This window comes from Eublepharis macularius, chromosome 5 (assembly GCF_028583425.1).
Source record: "Eublepharis macularius isolate TG4126 chromosome 5, MPM_Emac_v1.0, whole genome shotgun sequence".
Classification (NCBI taxonomy): domain Eukaryota; kingdom Metazoa; phylum Chordata; class Lepidosauria; order Squamata; family Eublepharidae; genus Eublepharis; species Eublepharis macularius.
Genome location: NC_072794.1, coordinates 102331741 through 102345963, shown reverse-complemented (window position 1 = coordinate 102345963; position 14223 = coordinate 102331741). Strand labels below are relative to the sequence as shown.

Below are 14223 nucleotides of genomic sequence, written 5' to 3'. Positions count from 1 at the left end.
GGAAAAACAGCTATCAGCTCATTCCTCTTTACTGGCAAGATCTGTGTGTAAGTTTTACTGATTGCTAGGTGCTGCTATCAGTTAACTATCTACTACTGAGTCACGCTGTCTTTCCTTTCTCCCTCCCACTGGCCTTCTTGAACTTTAAGACAGACCAGGATGTTCCTTAATATTACCAACTGTTGTTTATTTTTCAGTTTGAATTTGTTATAGGAGCAGTATTAAAGAAGAGGATATTTTCAGTTCATTTTTAATTATCTGCTGTTTTAATGTACAGCCCTGAAAAAAGCAATCTTTTCAAAATAACTGCTCCATTTGTTTCCCAGATTTGTCCTTGCAAGCAGTGCACCAACAGTATGGGAAGCTGTTGGTCAGACATAGCTTGAAGCACAAAATTGAGCTGCCAGATCTTTATCCTGGTCATTACTTCTCATCTGCATTGTATAAAATATAAATGCTGAAAAGGTTGGACTGCCATCATGCAGCATGATTTCCCCAGTTCATCTCTGTGGCTTCTGTGCAGTCCCACATGGGACTGTGGATGCACAAGCCAGCTGTGGAGAGAGATTCCCAAGAAATTTTCAGCACTTTACCCACAATAGAGACTGTGGAATCAGCAAGCAGGCATGTACTTGATGCAACCTTTAGGTCCAGTGTCTTTTATCTTCAACTCTGAGCCTTTGCTTGGCCCATTGAAGTTGACAGCAGACCCAGCATTGGTTTGGGGGCAGAAGCCCCCACCAGCCTCTGAAGAGGGCTTCAGTGTGCATTCAGAGTTCAGATCTGATGCCACTTTGGATCCATTGTCTGCTGATGAGATGGTGGGGGATCAAATGCCAGTCTCTTCACCAGAAGACCTCCACATTTTCTCTGAGCAACTCATCAGGATGGTGAAATTCCTAGAGCTAGATGTCATATGTGCAGATCCAAAGCCCCTGGATCTGATATTGGAAGTCCTGTATAATAGCAATGCAGGTTCAGAAGGAGACTGAGATTTGGAAGAGCAGCTTTGAGGGAGCCAGATAAAATCCTTAAAGATAAAGATGTCTCTCTGTGGACCAAACTATGATATTCCCCATTACTATGTATGGATGTAAAAGCTGGACAGTGAAGAAAGCCGAGAGGAAGAAAATTGATTCATTTGAAATGTGGTGCTGGAGGAGAGTTTTACAGATACTATGGATGACCAAAAAGACAAATAAGTGAGTACTAGATCAAATCAAGCCTGAATTCTCCCTAGAAGCTAAAATGACAAAACTGAGGCTATTGTACTTTGGTCACATTATGGGAAGACAAGATTCTCTGGAAACATCAATAATGCTAGGAAAAGTGGAAGGCAGTAGGAAAAGAGGAAGACCTAAAATGAGATGGCTTGACTCAGTAAAAGAAGCCACATCCTCCAGTTTGTAGGATCTGAGCAAGTCTGTTAATGATAGGACATTTTGGAGGTCTTTCATTCATAGGGTTGCCATAGGTTGGAGGCAACTTGACGGCACATAACATATACACAGGTTCAGTGGTTTTCCTTATGGTACAGGGATGAGTAGACAGAGAACCAAAGTCTGGGCAAAATCAGCTTCTTGTGCTCCTTCTGCTTGCAAATTGGAGAATGTGTATGAGGTCAGAGAAAAGAGATGCAAATTCCTATTTATGCACCCACCTGCAAACTCTCTTGTGGCAAAGGTTGTTGCTATCTAGGTAGAAGTGAGGGCCTCATTTCTCCTAGATGGACAAGAAAGGCTAGAAATTGGGTGGAATGGGCCACAATTTTCATTCATCTTTGGAATTGACATTTAGGATAGCGAACTACAATGCAATCATGATCAGGTACCAGTTGTTTCTCTGGGACCGTGTGACAAAGAACTGTTCAGTACTAAGACTAATTAATCTCTGGACAGAATGAGAACAATAAGACTACTGTCAAATCAGTAGGCCTGACAGCTCAGTCTGTAAGCCAAGCTATTCTCCTAGGCAACGGTATCACCAGCAATACCAATAGCCATATAGATAACAGACAAATTTTCAGAAGCCTCTTTTCAGGCTCCAGTATGCCACATGACAGCCAGGAAGGAGTTCTCAAGGTAAGTGTAGGATTAAGCAGACTTCTCATTTCCCCGCTGATCAACCTGCCAAAAACAAACCTTTCCCATGACTATATGGGGATCTCTGGTTTCTGAACTAGAGATGGGCACGAACCACAAAAAAATGAACCATGAGGTTCGTGGTTCGTGGGTTTTCACGAACCAGGAACCACGAACTGGGGCAAGTTTATGAACCAGTTTGTGGTTCGTGGGGTTTAAATGCCCCTTTCCAGCCACTTAGCAGCGGCAGGGAAAGAGGCATTTGACAGTTTAAAGGGCACTTTCCTGCCTTGCAAGTGGCAGGTCCCTTTAAACTATCAGCGGGCAGGTGGGGGGAATCCCCCCCACCGCTTGCCAGATGATAGTTTAAAGGGATCTGCCCCTTTAAACGGCCCAAGCCCCAGCCCCAGCCCCCAGCCCCACACTTACCTTGCCCAGCCACCCTGCGGGCCTGTGGCACCTTCCCCCTCCTCCCGCGAGGGGCGGGAAGGCCGTTTTTGGCCTTCCCACTCCTCGCAGGAGGAGGCGGAGGATGCTGCAGGCCCACAGGGTGGCTGGGCAAGGTAAGTGTGGGGGTGGGGGCCCAGGGGGGGTGGGGGCTGGGGTTTGGGCAGTTTAAAGGGCCCTGCCACTTGGAAGCAGCAGGTCCCTTTAAACTGTCAGCTGGCAGGCAATGAGGGGGAGATCCCCCCCGCCAGCCGATAGTTTAAAGGGACCTGCCGCTTCCAAGTGGCAGGAAAAGTTTAAATGGCCATTTCCCCTGGGGAAATGGCCATTTAAACTGCCTGTTTAATACGACCCAAATGAACCAGTAGACCAGTTTGTGGAAGTTCGTGGAAATGAGCTTCCACAAACCACTGGTTCGTGAACTGCAAACCATGAACCACCCTAGTTCATGCAGTTTTTGGTCATAATTAGATTCGTGCCCATCTCTATTCTGAACAGGCTTGCATCTTATCTTAATGCCTGGTAGGCTACCCAGGATGCATGGTTCTTTCTAGTTAAAAAATTTAATATTTAAAGTTTGCCTCATTACTGGCAGAAAAATTGTCTGTTACATATCCCCCAGTTCCCCCACAGCATTAAAAGAGGAAGTTTCTTAACTTCTTAATATGGGTGCCATTTAATGTGTTCCTGATGCTTTAGTTTATAGTGGTTTCTATTCTACATATTTTGTGATTGATAAGAAAGATGGAGGAAAGAGAACTATTTTAGACCTAGGGGTTCAATAAGCACTTGAGAGTCTCCAAGTTCAGAATGCATTCTGTTTCTGATATTTCATTGTTAGAAATAAGTTCTTGGTTTGCTGTTTTAGATCTGAAAAGATGCCACGTTCCGTATTTCCATCCAGGAGGATTGTAGAAAATACCTCTGCTTCCATTGTGGTACAGCCCCAGGGTATTTACAAAGTGTATTGCTGTAGTGGTTGCATTCCTGTGTTTAAAGGGTTGTACTATTTTCCCCTACTTGGATAATTGGTTCGTCACTGCTCCCTCAGTGTCTCAGTTGAGTGATTGCATACAACTGGTCATCTCCATCTTAATGAATCTGGATTTGGTAGTCAACTGGCAGAAATCTAAGTTGCAACTTGCACAGTCCACAGTACTCATTGGGGCTTTATTGGACTTGGTAAAGAATAAGGCCTTTTTACCTCAGGATAGGGCAAGCACCATTCAAGCAATAGTGTCCAGATTTTCCTCCCTGAAGTTCCAAATGACATGGGCCCATAAAGAGGCTCCTGGGCCTTATGACTTCATCCACTGTGTGGTAACTTTGCCAGGCTCTTCATGAGACCCCTTCAGAACTGGTTCCTGTGTACGTTTAATGCTCAGCGGAACCCCCAGTGGGTGAAACTGCTCATACCCTGAGTTGTTTTGCTGTCTTTCAGTTAGTGGTCCCATTAATCCAGCCTATTCCAAGAGACTGAGTTTGGTACCCAACCCCATTATATAGAGATGTTTTCTGATTTTAGCGGGATGGGAAGCTCACTGTCAAGCTATGCATGATAGTGGTTCTTGCATTTAGATGTTTGGAACTAAGGGTCAAACCACACGAGACAAAGTACACTTGAATGACACTCAAATTACACTCAAATACACTCAAAGTACAAAATACACTCAAATTACCCATGTAATTCAAGTGTATTTTGTCTCGTGTGGTGAGACCCTGAGAGCTGTCAGATATGCATTGATATCTTTTGCAGCTTTTCTTCAAGGCAAATGAGTACTGATAGCCACAGACAACACCACGGCAAAATTCTGCCTGAACAAACATGGGGGAACAGGATCTCCAATTCTTACTGCAGAAGCTTCTTGCATCTGGCATTGGGCGATCAACGGAGCATTTCTCTGGCAGCAATACATATTGTGGGTGGTCCTAGCACAGCTGCAGACACCCTCAGCAGAACCATAAACCATGAACCCCCAGCAGAACCATCACCATAAACCATGAATGCACCCTCAGGGTCTCTTACTTATGCCCTATTGTTCATCACTGGGGATATCCAGGGGCAGACCTCTTCACTTCCCTCTTCAACACCAAGTGCCAATTTTTTTTTTTTTGCTACCTAGCAGCATCTGACCAATTCTCTACTGGGGATGTTTTTCAGATCTGATGGAAGGGGGTTTGTTTTATGCATCCCCTCATCTCAGTTCTGATGAAACTCAGAGCAGATCATACAGACTCCAGCCTGATAGCCCCATTTTGTCCCAGACTGATCTATTTCCCTCTCCTGTGGCAATTAGCCAGGGGAATATTTAATCCACTTCCAGGGGTAGATTTAATTCACTTAGGTCCCCTACGCCACCATGACATGAAATTTCTGCACCACGTGTGGTTGGTATCCCATTAGGGCTGTGGTCATCCATGGTGCTTCTGTCATTCCATAAACCAGCTACTTCCAGGTCTTATGTTGTAAAGTGGCAACAATTTACTGCCTGGGCATCAGATGAAGAGATTCCACAAGAGTTCTGCAGCCTAGCTAGGATTTTTTATTATTGACTGCATCTCAAAGATTCAGGACTATCTGTGACATCTATCAAAGTTCACCTCATTGCCATTTTGGTGTATCATGACAAAATTGAAAGTTCCATTGTGTTTTCAGCTCCAACATTAAATACATTTTTGGCAAAGTTGGTTTAATTTGTATCCTCCTCTTTCCCCTCTGGACCCACAATGCATTTATCATTGGTGTTGTCTGTTTTGATGTATAAAGATTTTAAACCAATGGCTACATCTGACTTCTTGGTACTTTCCTTTAAAACAGCATATTTGGTGTCTGTTGGCAAGAGGGGGAAATGTGGGCCCTGAGATATGACCCACGATTCACAAAGGTTCATAAGGACAAGGTAGTGCTTAGACCAAGTCTAGATTTCATACTCCAAATTGTTTCCATATTTCATCTGGCAGAAGACATTGTCATTCTTGTCCCTATCAAAGTGTGCTCCAGCGGCAAAGCAGACGTGGGAAAAACAGAACTACATTTGTTATTCTACAGATCAGCCCACAACCATCTCCTGATGGTAAGTGAGGTTACTGTTCTCCTATGTGGGACTTTGCAGAAGCCACAATGGTGAAAATAAGGTTGCACTTACTTGTAACTGTTGTTCATCCAGTGATCTTCTGTGCAGGCACACATCCTTCCCTCCTTTCCCCATTGTGGGCGGTTCGCTGCATGCCTGTACTCTCCATGGCAGCAAAGGAATGACTAAAGGAGGAGTGCCCTCCCTTCCTCAGTTATGCAGTGGTTTAGGTGAGAAAATGCTGGCTTGCATCACAGGGGAGGGGAGCTCTCTGCACACTTTGGGAAGCACTGGACATTTCTTGGGAATCTCTCCACAGTTGGCTTGTGCATGTGCAATCCCGCGTGGGCCTCTAGAGAAGACTACTTGATGAACACCCGTTACAGGTTAACACCACTTTGTCTTCCACACCCTGTTTCTCTGCCTGGCCCCTCATCCACCACCACCCTTCCTGCCTGCTGTGATCAGAAGGGCTCTAATTTTGTCCTACAGCCGGCAGAGTTGCCAACAGCCTAGAGAAAAATTTCCTCTCTCTTTAACAGAGGCTTAGATGGGCAGCTGAAGCTTTTCATGGCATGGAGGTAAGTAACATCACTTGGTAAACAGCATCCCATTCAGCCTCTATTAAAGGGACAGGACATTTCTCCTCTATGCTGTTGGCAATCCTACCAGGCAGTGTGAGAAGGAGACAAGTTAATTAATTTAACTTTGCCTTTCTTTCATTTTCCTGCTTCCTCCTACTACTCTTCCATCAGGCACTGGTACTATTCTTGGTGTAACCCATCTTATGTTGGGACACAGTCTGCTTGCTGTGTTGTTGTTACCCTCCAACTGAAGGCCAATGCCTTAGCATGTGCAGCCTACCCCTATGCATGTTTACTCAGAAATTCTATTCCGTTCAAACAGTCTTATGCTCAAGCATACGTGCTAGGAGCTGACAGTCCTAGTGGTGAGATTAGCCCTGTGCTAAAAGTTCTGGACATAGTAAAAAGTAATAATAAACAGTTTGTAAAATAATTTGTATCATGATTAGATAACTAACCTAAGGTACATTTGATAATTCTGTAATCTTAGATAATCTAGGATTTAAAGAAAGGAATCTGAACTGCAAGGATCCTGAGCTTCTGCTTTCTGACTGCACACATCTTTTAATGCTGTGAAAATCCTTCTCAGATGAATAAGGCTTCCTGTTTCTAAAACTTGAGAAAGATAAAATGCCAGGACTTTCACCAGCTGGTAACCCTGGTGCTCTCTTGGCTGCAGACTCTGCACCACGCCAGTGAACAATATACTGTTCATATCCAGCAGGTTTGCCAGGCATTTGTTCCATAGGGGTGCAGTTTGCCCTTGTGTGATTTGTATAATTAAGTGTATTCATTTACCTATTAATCCTGTCATCATCAACACTTAGTGAGTCATGCAATAAACACGCTTAATCTTGTACTCCTTATTCAACTGAGAGGAAGAAAATAGGCTTCAGCTCATCGTCATAATGATAAACCCCTGATATGTGTCTCTCGTTACTGTGGTATCTCAGAATATCATATTCTGTAATGGACTCAGCTGCAATGCATTCAGTTGTGAAAGGAAAACCCAGATAATGCTAATTATGCTTGTAGGAAGCCATACAGCACTTACTTCAAGGACTAAACGTACTTAAGAAGATGCAAAATAAGCCAGGGAATACAAGCAGCACAGCATATTCTGCAATTTCCTCTTCTCCACCATTGTTAAAAGGTGCAGGAGCCCTGTCCTGTTCTGCATGTGGTCACCCTTGGGGAAGTTATATAGCACACTCAGGTGCTGTGATTTCCTGTACCCCAAGCTGGACTTCTGCAGGTCTTTAATACCATCCAGTCAAACCCTTCTTGGGTACAAGTTTGTTGGGAGAGAGGCAGGCAAGAAAGGAAAGTTCCTTTCTGTTTTACCTCTCACTTTCATGCCTATACATTCTCCCTCTTCTGTATCTTGAAAACTGAACAGAAGGAAATTGTGGATTGGAATATGAAGGCCAGGCACCATTCAGAAGCCTGAATCTGGGCCAGGGGTGGTGGTTGGTTTCAAATGGAAGGCTGTGTGAACATTAAGTTTCTGCAGTGTTTACCCTGGAAGAACAGTTTCATTATGGATAAAATGCCTTCAACATACACAGAGAAACAAGCACAAAAGAGAGAGCCTAGAACAGCATGTTCTACATTTGATCACATGAGTTCCGATTGCTCTTGCATCAGGCTAGAGCAGTCCTGCATAACTTGTAGGCTGTAGCCCGCCAATTGCAACAGTCTCTTGGCCATGGAATGTGGCTTGTGAAATGCTTAACAACGACTCTGTTTCTGCAGTCTCAGGCAGGCAAGGAAACCTGGTGGGCTACCATGGATAGCTGGTATGTAGGGCTTGACTTGGTGGGTTAGAAGTGGTGCAGGCTTGAGCCACAGCTATTCCATGCAGATGCTCCTTTGTTTCTGGCTACTAAGTGAAAGTAGGGTTAGCTTCAAAAAGGTAAGCAGCAATCCCCTGTTAATATAGCAATCAACTGGAAAAAGCAGTGTGTACTACTCAGCCCCTTTAGCCTGGGTTTTGGCTCAGCCACAGCCAGCTTATTCATTACTGATGAGACAGCTGTGGCCTTTGTAATTCAGGAAGTCAAATCACATTACCCCAGCCAGCCTTCTCCTTCACCAGTCCAGCCTCATGCTTCATAAACAGTGTTCTCATATTAACACAGCATGTTTGCAAGGTAACCAGGAATGGAACTGATACATTGATTGATTTGATGACTTTCTAAAAGACATCTTTGGCTCTGGACAGAAGGATGGGAACACTGAAGAGGGTTTGGAAGCAATGATCTGGATATACATAGCTAGATGGATTCTGATATTTGCGTACAATGTGGTATGCTAGTCAGCTTGGGGCAGAACCTGATTTGTGCTTTAAACCAAGGACAAGCCTGTTACTATCTGACAGCGGACCAAGCGTTCCTAATCAGCTAGGATACTATTGTTTTAGTCAGGGTTTATTAGAACTGACATGTAGTTATGCTATGCAGTTTTTAGACTTGGCATTATGCAACTTGGTATATAAAGCATGACTAATATTCCTGCTGTTCTGAGAACAAAACCAGATTTAGAGAAAGAGATACCTGGATGCTTTGTAGAAGACACCACACAATGGGAAAATCAAGGCTTTCTCTCCCCCACCCCCTTTTCTTCCCAAGCATGTGATGATAGATCTATAATATTTGCACCATGGAAATAAACATTCCCCAGGGAGAGCGCCCCCCCCCCCCAAAAAAACCCTTCATGACAGGGAACATTCACATTAATGAGAAACTTGCAGGAAATGCATAATCATCTTCAGTTCAAGACTGCAGTCTTAAGATATATTTACTAGAAAATGGTTTCTACTGAAATCGATGCCTTACTTCTAAGTTAATATATTGAAGATACGAGTATAACGCAGACTTAGATTTGTTTATAGAATTGCTGATATGCAACCTGCAGAACACACATTTACTATTAAATATACCAAAAAGTGAGTGATGATAGTTGCTAGTTGCTACTATACTTTCCTCTGGCTCTTACTTGCTATTGGAGGTGAAACTCTATACTTTCTCTGCAATAGGCAGTGGAGGGTACACACAAAAGTCCCAGGAAAGGAACAGGCAGGTGCGGTTGCAGTGCAATTCGGGTCAGACACAGCCTACTTAGTTATTATTGCCCTGTGGTCTCATTTTATCTTTTACATTTGTTAGATATTGCATGTGCTATAAACTCACTTTAAAGGAGAGTACAGAGTTATTGATTCTGCACATAGTTTTAGTTTTCTGCTTGTGGCACTTTGTACCAGTCTGGATGATGGTCTATTGAGAGCAATGATCTCATATCATCAGTGAGGGTCTACCTTCTTCCTGAGTTAGAATTCCACCCAAGAACTACCCTTACCTCCCACTCAGTCCTTTTAAAGGTTAAAAACTCATTTTACAGCAAGCAGGAAACTCTATATTTTGATTTGAAAATAAAATCACTGCAAGGCAAGTTCTTTATAGAATTAGATAGTGTACAAAAGTCATTATTAAGGCAGTATATTGCCCTGCTTTTTGCTCCATTGAGGACTCAGTATGGCTTACAAACATACCCAAGTAAAATATAAATAACAAAATAAGTAAAACACAATTCAAATAAACATACAAAAAGCACAAAACCACATTGTAGCCAGGTTCTGGGTTCAGTGGGCTCGTTCCTTTGAGGTTCAGTGGGCTGTGAGCTAAGAGCCAAAAGCCTTTTTGGTTCTTACCAGTGATTAGAAGATGCAGCTGCCTGCAACCAATCATCTACAAATATGTCAGATGACTGAATCTGAGTAGTCCCAGAGGAGCTGACCTAGAAAAAATCATAATTCCATAAAAGAAGCAAGAAATGCTAGCTCTGTGTGTTTGTGTGTGAGAGAGAGTGCTTGTCCATTGCTGACCACCCTCAAATCTTCAGTCTGTGCCCCCCCCCCCCCGCATTACTATGATACTTGGACTTCTTTTCATGCTATACTAGATGTGGAATTGCAGCCATATCCATGGATTTGAGTCCAGTGGCACCTTAGAAACCAACAAGATTTTCAGGATATAAGCTTTCGAAAGTCAAAGCCCCCTTTTGTTGGTCATTAAGGTGCTACTGGACTGATGTTCTGCTGTTCTGCAGACCAACATGGCTACCTACCTGAAACAGACATATCCATCGGATGATGTTGAAGTCCAACATACACTTGCTGGGTGTTCTTAATTTTTTTGCAAATTTCCCTCCAAAAAGACCATGTGCATGGAATTTTTCTCTCTGACTGTTTACTCCTATGCTTCCATATTAGGTACATAGAAAGAACCTCGAGCACTCTGGGCTGAACCTCTTTGTTTCTGGGGATGTCAGAGTGTGCGAAGGGCTTCTGTTCTGACTTGCAGAAAAGTAAAATCTCACAGAAGATCATTACGTTTTCATGTTCCAGCACCTCATAGTGCTATTTTGGAGTTCAGTGAGGGAAGCAAGAGGGGGACAGAATGTCAGCAGATACTATCCTGAAATGGATGTTGTTCTTGTCAGCCATGCTGTCTTTTCTGTTTGCACAAGCTGACTACTCTTTCATCGAGTCTGTGTGTTTACAGGCTCTTTGATTTGTTTTGCTAATAGCAATTGCTACTGGTTTGACTGACAGCACAATCTGTGCAGATTTACTCTAGCCTAACTACATAGAAATCGAGGGGCTTAGACTGGAGTAACTCTGGATAGGATTGCCTTGTCAGCTGTGTGAGAAAGAGTGCCTGCCTTGTGGGACTCCCAAGACTGTCCACTCTGTAACACAGCCTGCCTTCTGAAATTGCCAGATGCCTCCCTGTAGCTGCTGTGCAGGTGGGCATGTTAGTTGTCTGTAAAGTGGGGATCCTTTGTCCTATGTGACTGAAAGTTGGTAGGGAAAGGTCACTTTGGTGACAGGTACAATTCTTTGGACTTCATCCCAATTAGGTGAAGAAAAAATAGGCAGTAATATATCCTGATTTTAATTGCTTATAAAATGGCAGGTAGGATTCCAAGGATAAATCCCTGAAAGCTGTATCTTAAATTGGCTGAAAAGCAGTGTTACAACTAAAAACATGTTTTCCATTGAAATCCATGAAATCAAATAGAAAGAAATCTAATTTCTTTATTTGCACGTAACAATGCAAATAAAGAAATGAACAAAACATTTTTAAAAGAAAATATCTGAAAATAAACATGATTTTTCTGTGCACACCCCCATCAAGTACCACGTAATGGGAATAAAAACAGTCTTGCTGAATCAGATGAACAGTGCAGTCTTAAAGAGAGTTACATCTTTCTAAGCTGTTTGACTTCAATGAGATATGCTGCTCTGTTTGTCTTGTCCTGATTTGTATCAGATTGATCTCTTTCCTGATTTTGTCTAATCCTTCAAAAAGTTTTTAGATTATGATGATGTCGGCCTTTCTCACTGGGACCCGAAGTGGATTACAAGTATGATAAAAGTAGTATAATTACTTAGGCAGGGGGACTCATTGTATAAGAAAAATATTTTGTTTCTTAATATAAGTTTTCCACTTCTTAGAATTTTTCATTTTTCTCCAAAGAGCCTCTGAGTGAATTAAAAATGGGAAGTAGGGATAGAGAAAATGGAAAGACAAATTGTTAGCCAGCCAGGAAGTATAAATGTCAAAGCAATAATTGGGCTGCCCAGAAATCATCTGCTCTGGTTGTTTCCCTGCATTGCCAGCAAGACTCCTTTGTGCTTACTGTTAAAATAAAAACATCACTAAAGCTTTGCTGATAACAAAGCAAAAGAGCAGTTAGATCAAATGCAACCTTAGTACAAAAGGAAGACATTTTCAAGCAAACTTGGATTCCTGGTCCTTTGACCAAGAAAGACAAAATACATCTGTAAAGCAAAATGCACCTAAAAGACAGCAATAGAATATGAATACTTACGTTTATGTAGTTTTGGGAGTGGGGGAGGAGAAAGTGAGCATCCATACATTGTTATATGTGAAAATTACATAAATACTCATTAACAAGGGTGTTGAGGTGAGGGGGGAGTGTAAAGTATCATATGAAAATTGCACACATGTCTATTTAGCTGTAGTGCATGTGTTTGGAAATGTGTATGCTGTAATTTCCAAATGCATATACATGCAGCAAAATAGACATTTATGAGATTTTTACACAAGATGATTTTAAATGATGCTTTACATGAGTGAAGCAGACATCACCAATCATATTGTAGAGAGTTTTCATATTACCTTCCTCCAACATAGAGCTCTAACAGAAAATTAGAGGGAGCACACTCATACAGCTGCAAGTCATTCAGTGATTCATCACCAAATGATATGACCCTGAATAGTACACATGCATGTGTGCTTCTGATTAAGGATTTTACAATGTAAAAAGAAATTGTAGAGGATCCAGTGCTGTATTGTTAAATTCACAAGGAATTTCTGGTTTGGCAATTAACCATTCCATCACACACACTTTGGGACACCCACCTTCCCCCCTGAATGAGGCTTCATGCCTTCAACTGTTGTTAAGCACACCTCAGGCAAAAGGATTATAATAACCCATAAAAGAAGCAGATCTCAGATCACAGATCTCACTGTGATGTCAGTAGCAGGGCAGGCACAAGGAATAGGGCAAGAATCTGGGAATTATATTTGTCTTCCAAATAAAGGGTGTCCAAGCAATTAAGCTTGGGACCAAAACTCTAGCAGACATTTAATTATCTACTACATGTCGTGAGAACTCAGGCAAGCCAGCTTTCTACAACTAAGAGTACAATCCTATGCAGAGTTAATCCATGGGCTTAGACTGGAGTAACTCTGTTTAGGATTTCACTGTAAGTGTCCTGTTTATAAACTGAGAAACACCTGCACAGTCATTTCCTCTTGTCCAATTAGTTAACTTCTCTGTAGAAGAGGAAGTTGTGTCTATCAATGTCTGGTCCACAACATCTTAGAAGAGAGAGGGTCAGAGCTGTGTGGTCTAAGTATAATATTTAGGGACCAAATATCTGGGGCCAGGTCTAATTGGAAGCTCCCCATCATATTTTTTTATATTTATTTATTTTATTTGATTTATACCCTGCCCTCCCCCGCCCCTGGCCTGGAAAGCCACCCTCCCTTAGCAAAGTGGACAAAATTCATCTCCATATATCATTTGGACTTGCAGATTTACATTTGTCTTTGAGGAGTTTAAAATATTTTTTAAAATTTATACCTCACAATAAATTATAGAGCTGTTGCCAACATTGGAAGTTCCAGCCAAAATAGTATTGTGAAAGATGATGACCTATTGATGTCCTTTTGTGTTACATTACATACTCAGCTCTGTTAACTATCCATTTCAAGCACTAACAGGGGGACTAGTCTCCGTTCTCCATCTGCGCACAGCTGCTCCAATGATAATTATTTTTTTTAAAAAAAAATCTGGGTGCTAATTTGATTTCCTGTATTTCAGCTATTGCAATTCAGTGAAGCTATTCTCAGTTCCATCTTCATTTAATTATTATAACTATTTTAAATATAGTATTTATTGTTCTATCCCAACAAGACCTTCCTGTATGATTAATAGGAAGAAATCAGATTACAAGATTATATAATAATGTCTTCAGATGGGGAAAGATAAGGTGAAGAACCTCGCTTGGGATACGAACTGAAGATACTGTCTTACTAGTTTATCCTAGATAGTGGATTGATTCCCTAGGGGAGAGCGGTGGGTTCTTTATCAAGGCAAAGCTCAGGCAGGGAAATGTTATTCAACAGCCTTCAGGGATGCTATTCTAGGATTACATTGCTTTATCCTCCATAGTTTTCAATCCATAGTCTGCTTTTCCCTTGAGTTGCTCATCATTCAACATTGAGTTGCCATTTAACCTTGGCTTTGAGAGGATGGGTACGATTTCAGATTTCAGTGTTTATGAGGGATAGACGTCTACACAAGTGGGGTGCAAGATTCTTAGCAAACTTTAAAACTCTTCTGGATATATTGAAAATGAAATTGCAAAAATCCAAAACAATATATAGAGTTCTTGTAGTTACTTTTACATACATATTGCAATAACTATAGAAGTGTTGTTAA

The 14223-nt window shown here is 41.9% G+C and overlaps 1 protein-coding gene across 3 annotated transcripts in view; it reads left to right on the top strand.

Annotated features, from left to right (window-relative positions):
- KCNC4 (potassium voltage-gated channel subfamily C member 4) overlaps positions 1-14223 on the top strand; it is a 38246-nt gene that overhangs the window by 22056 nt on the left and 1967 nt on the right. The gene's annotated exons all lie outside the window — the stretch shown is intronic.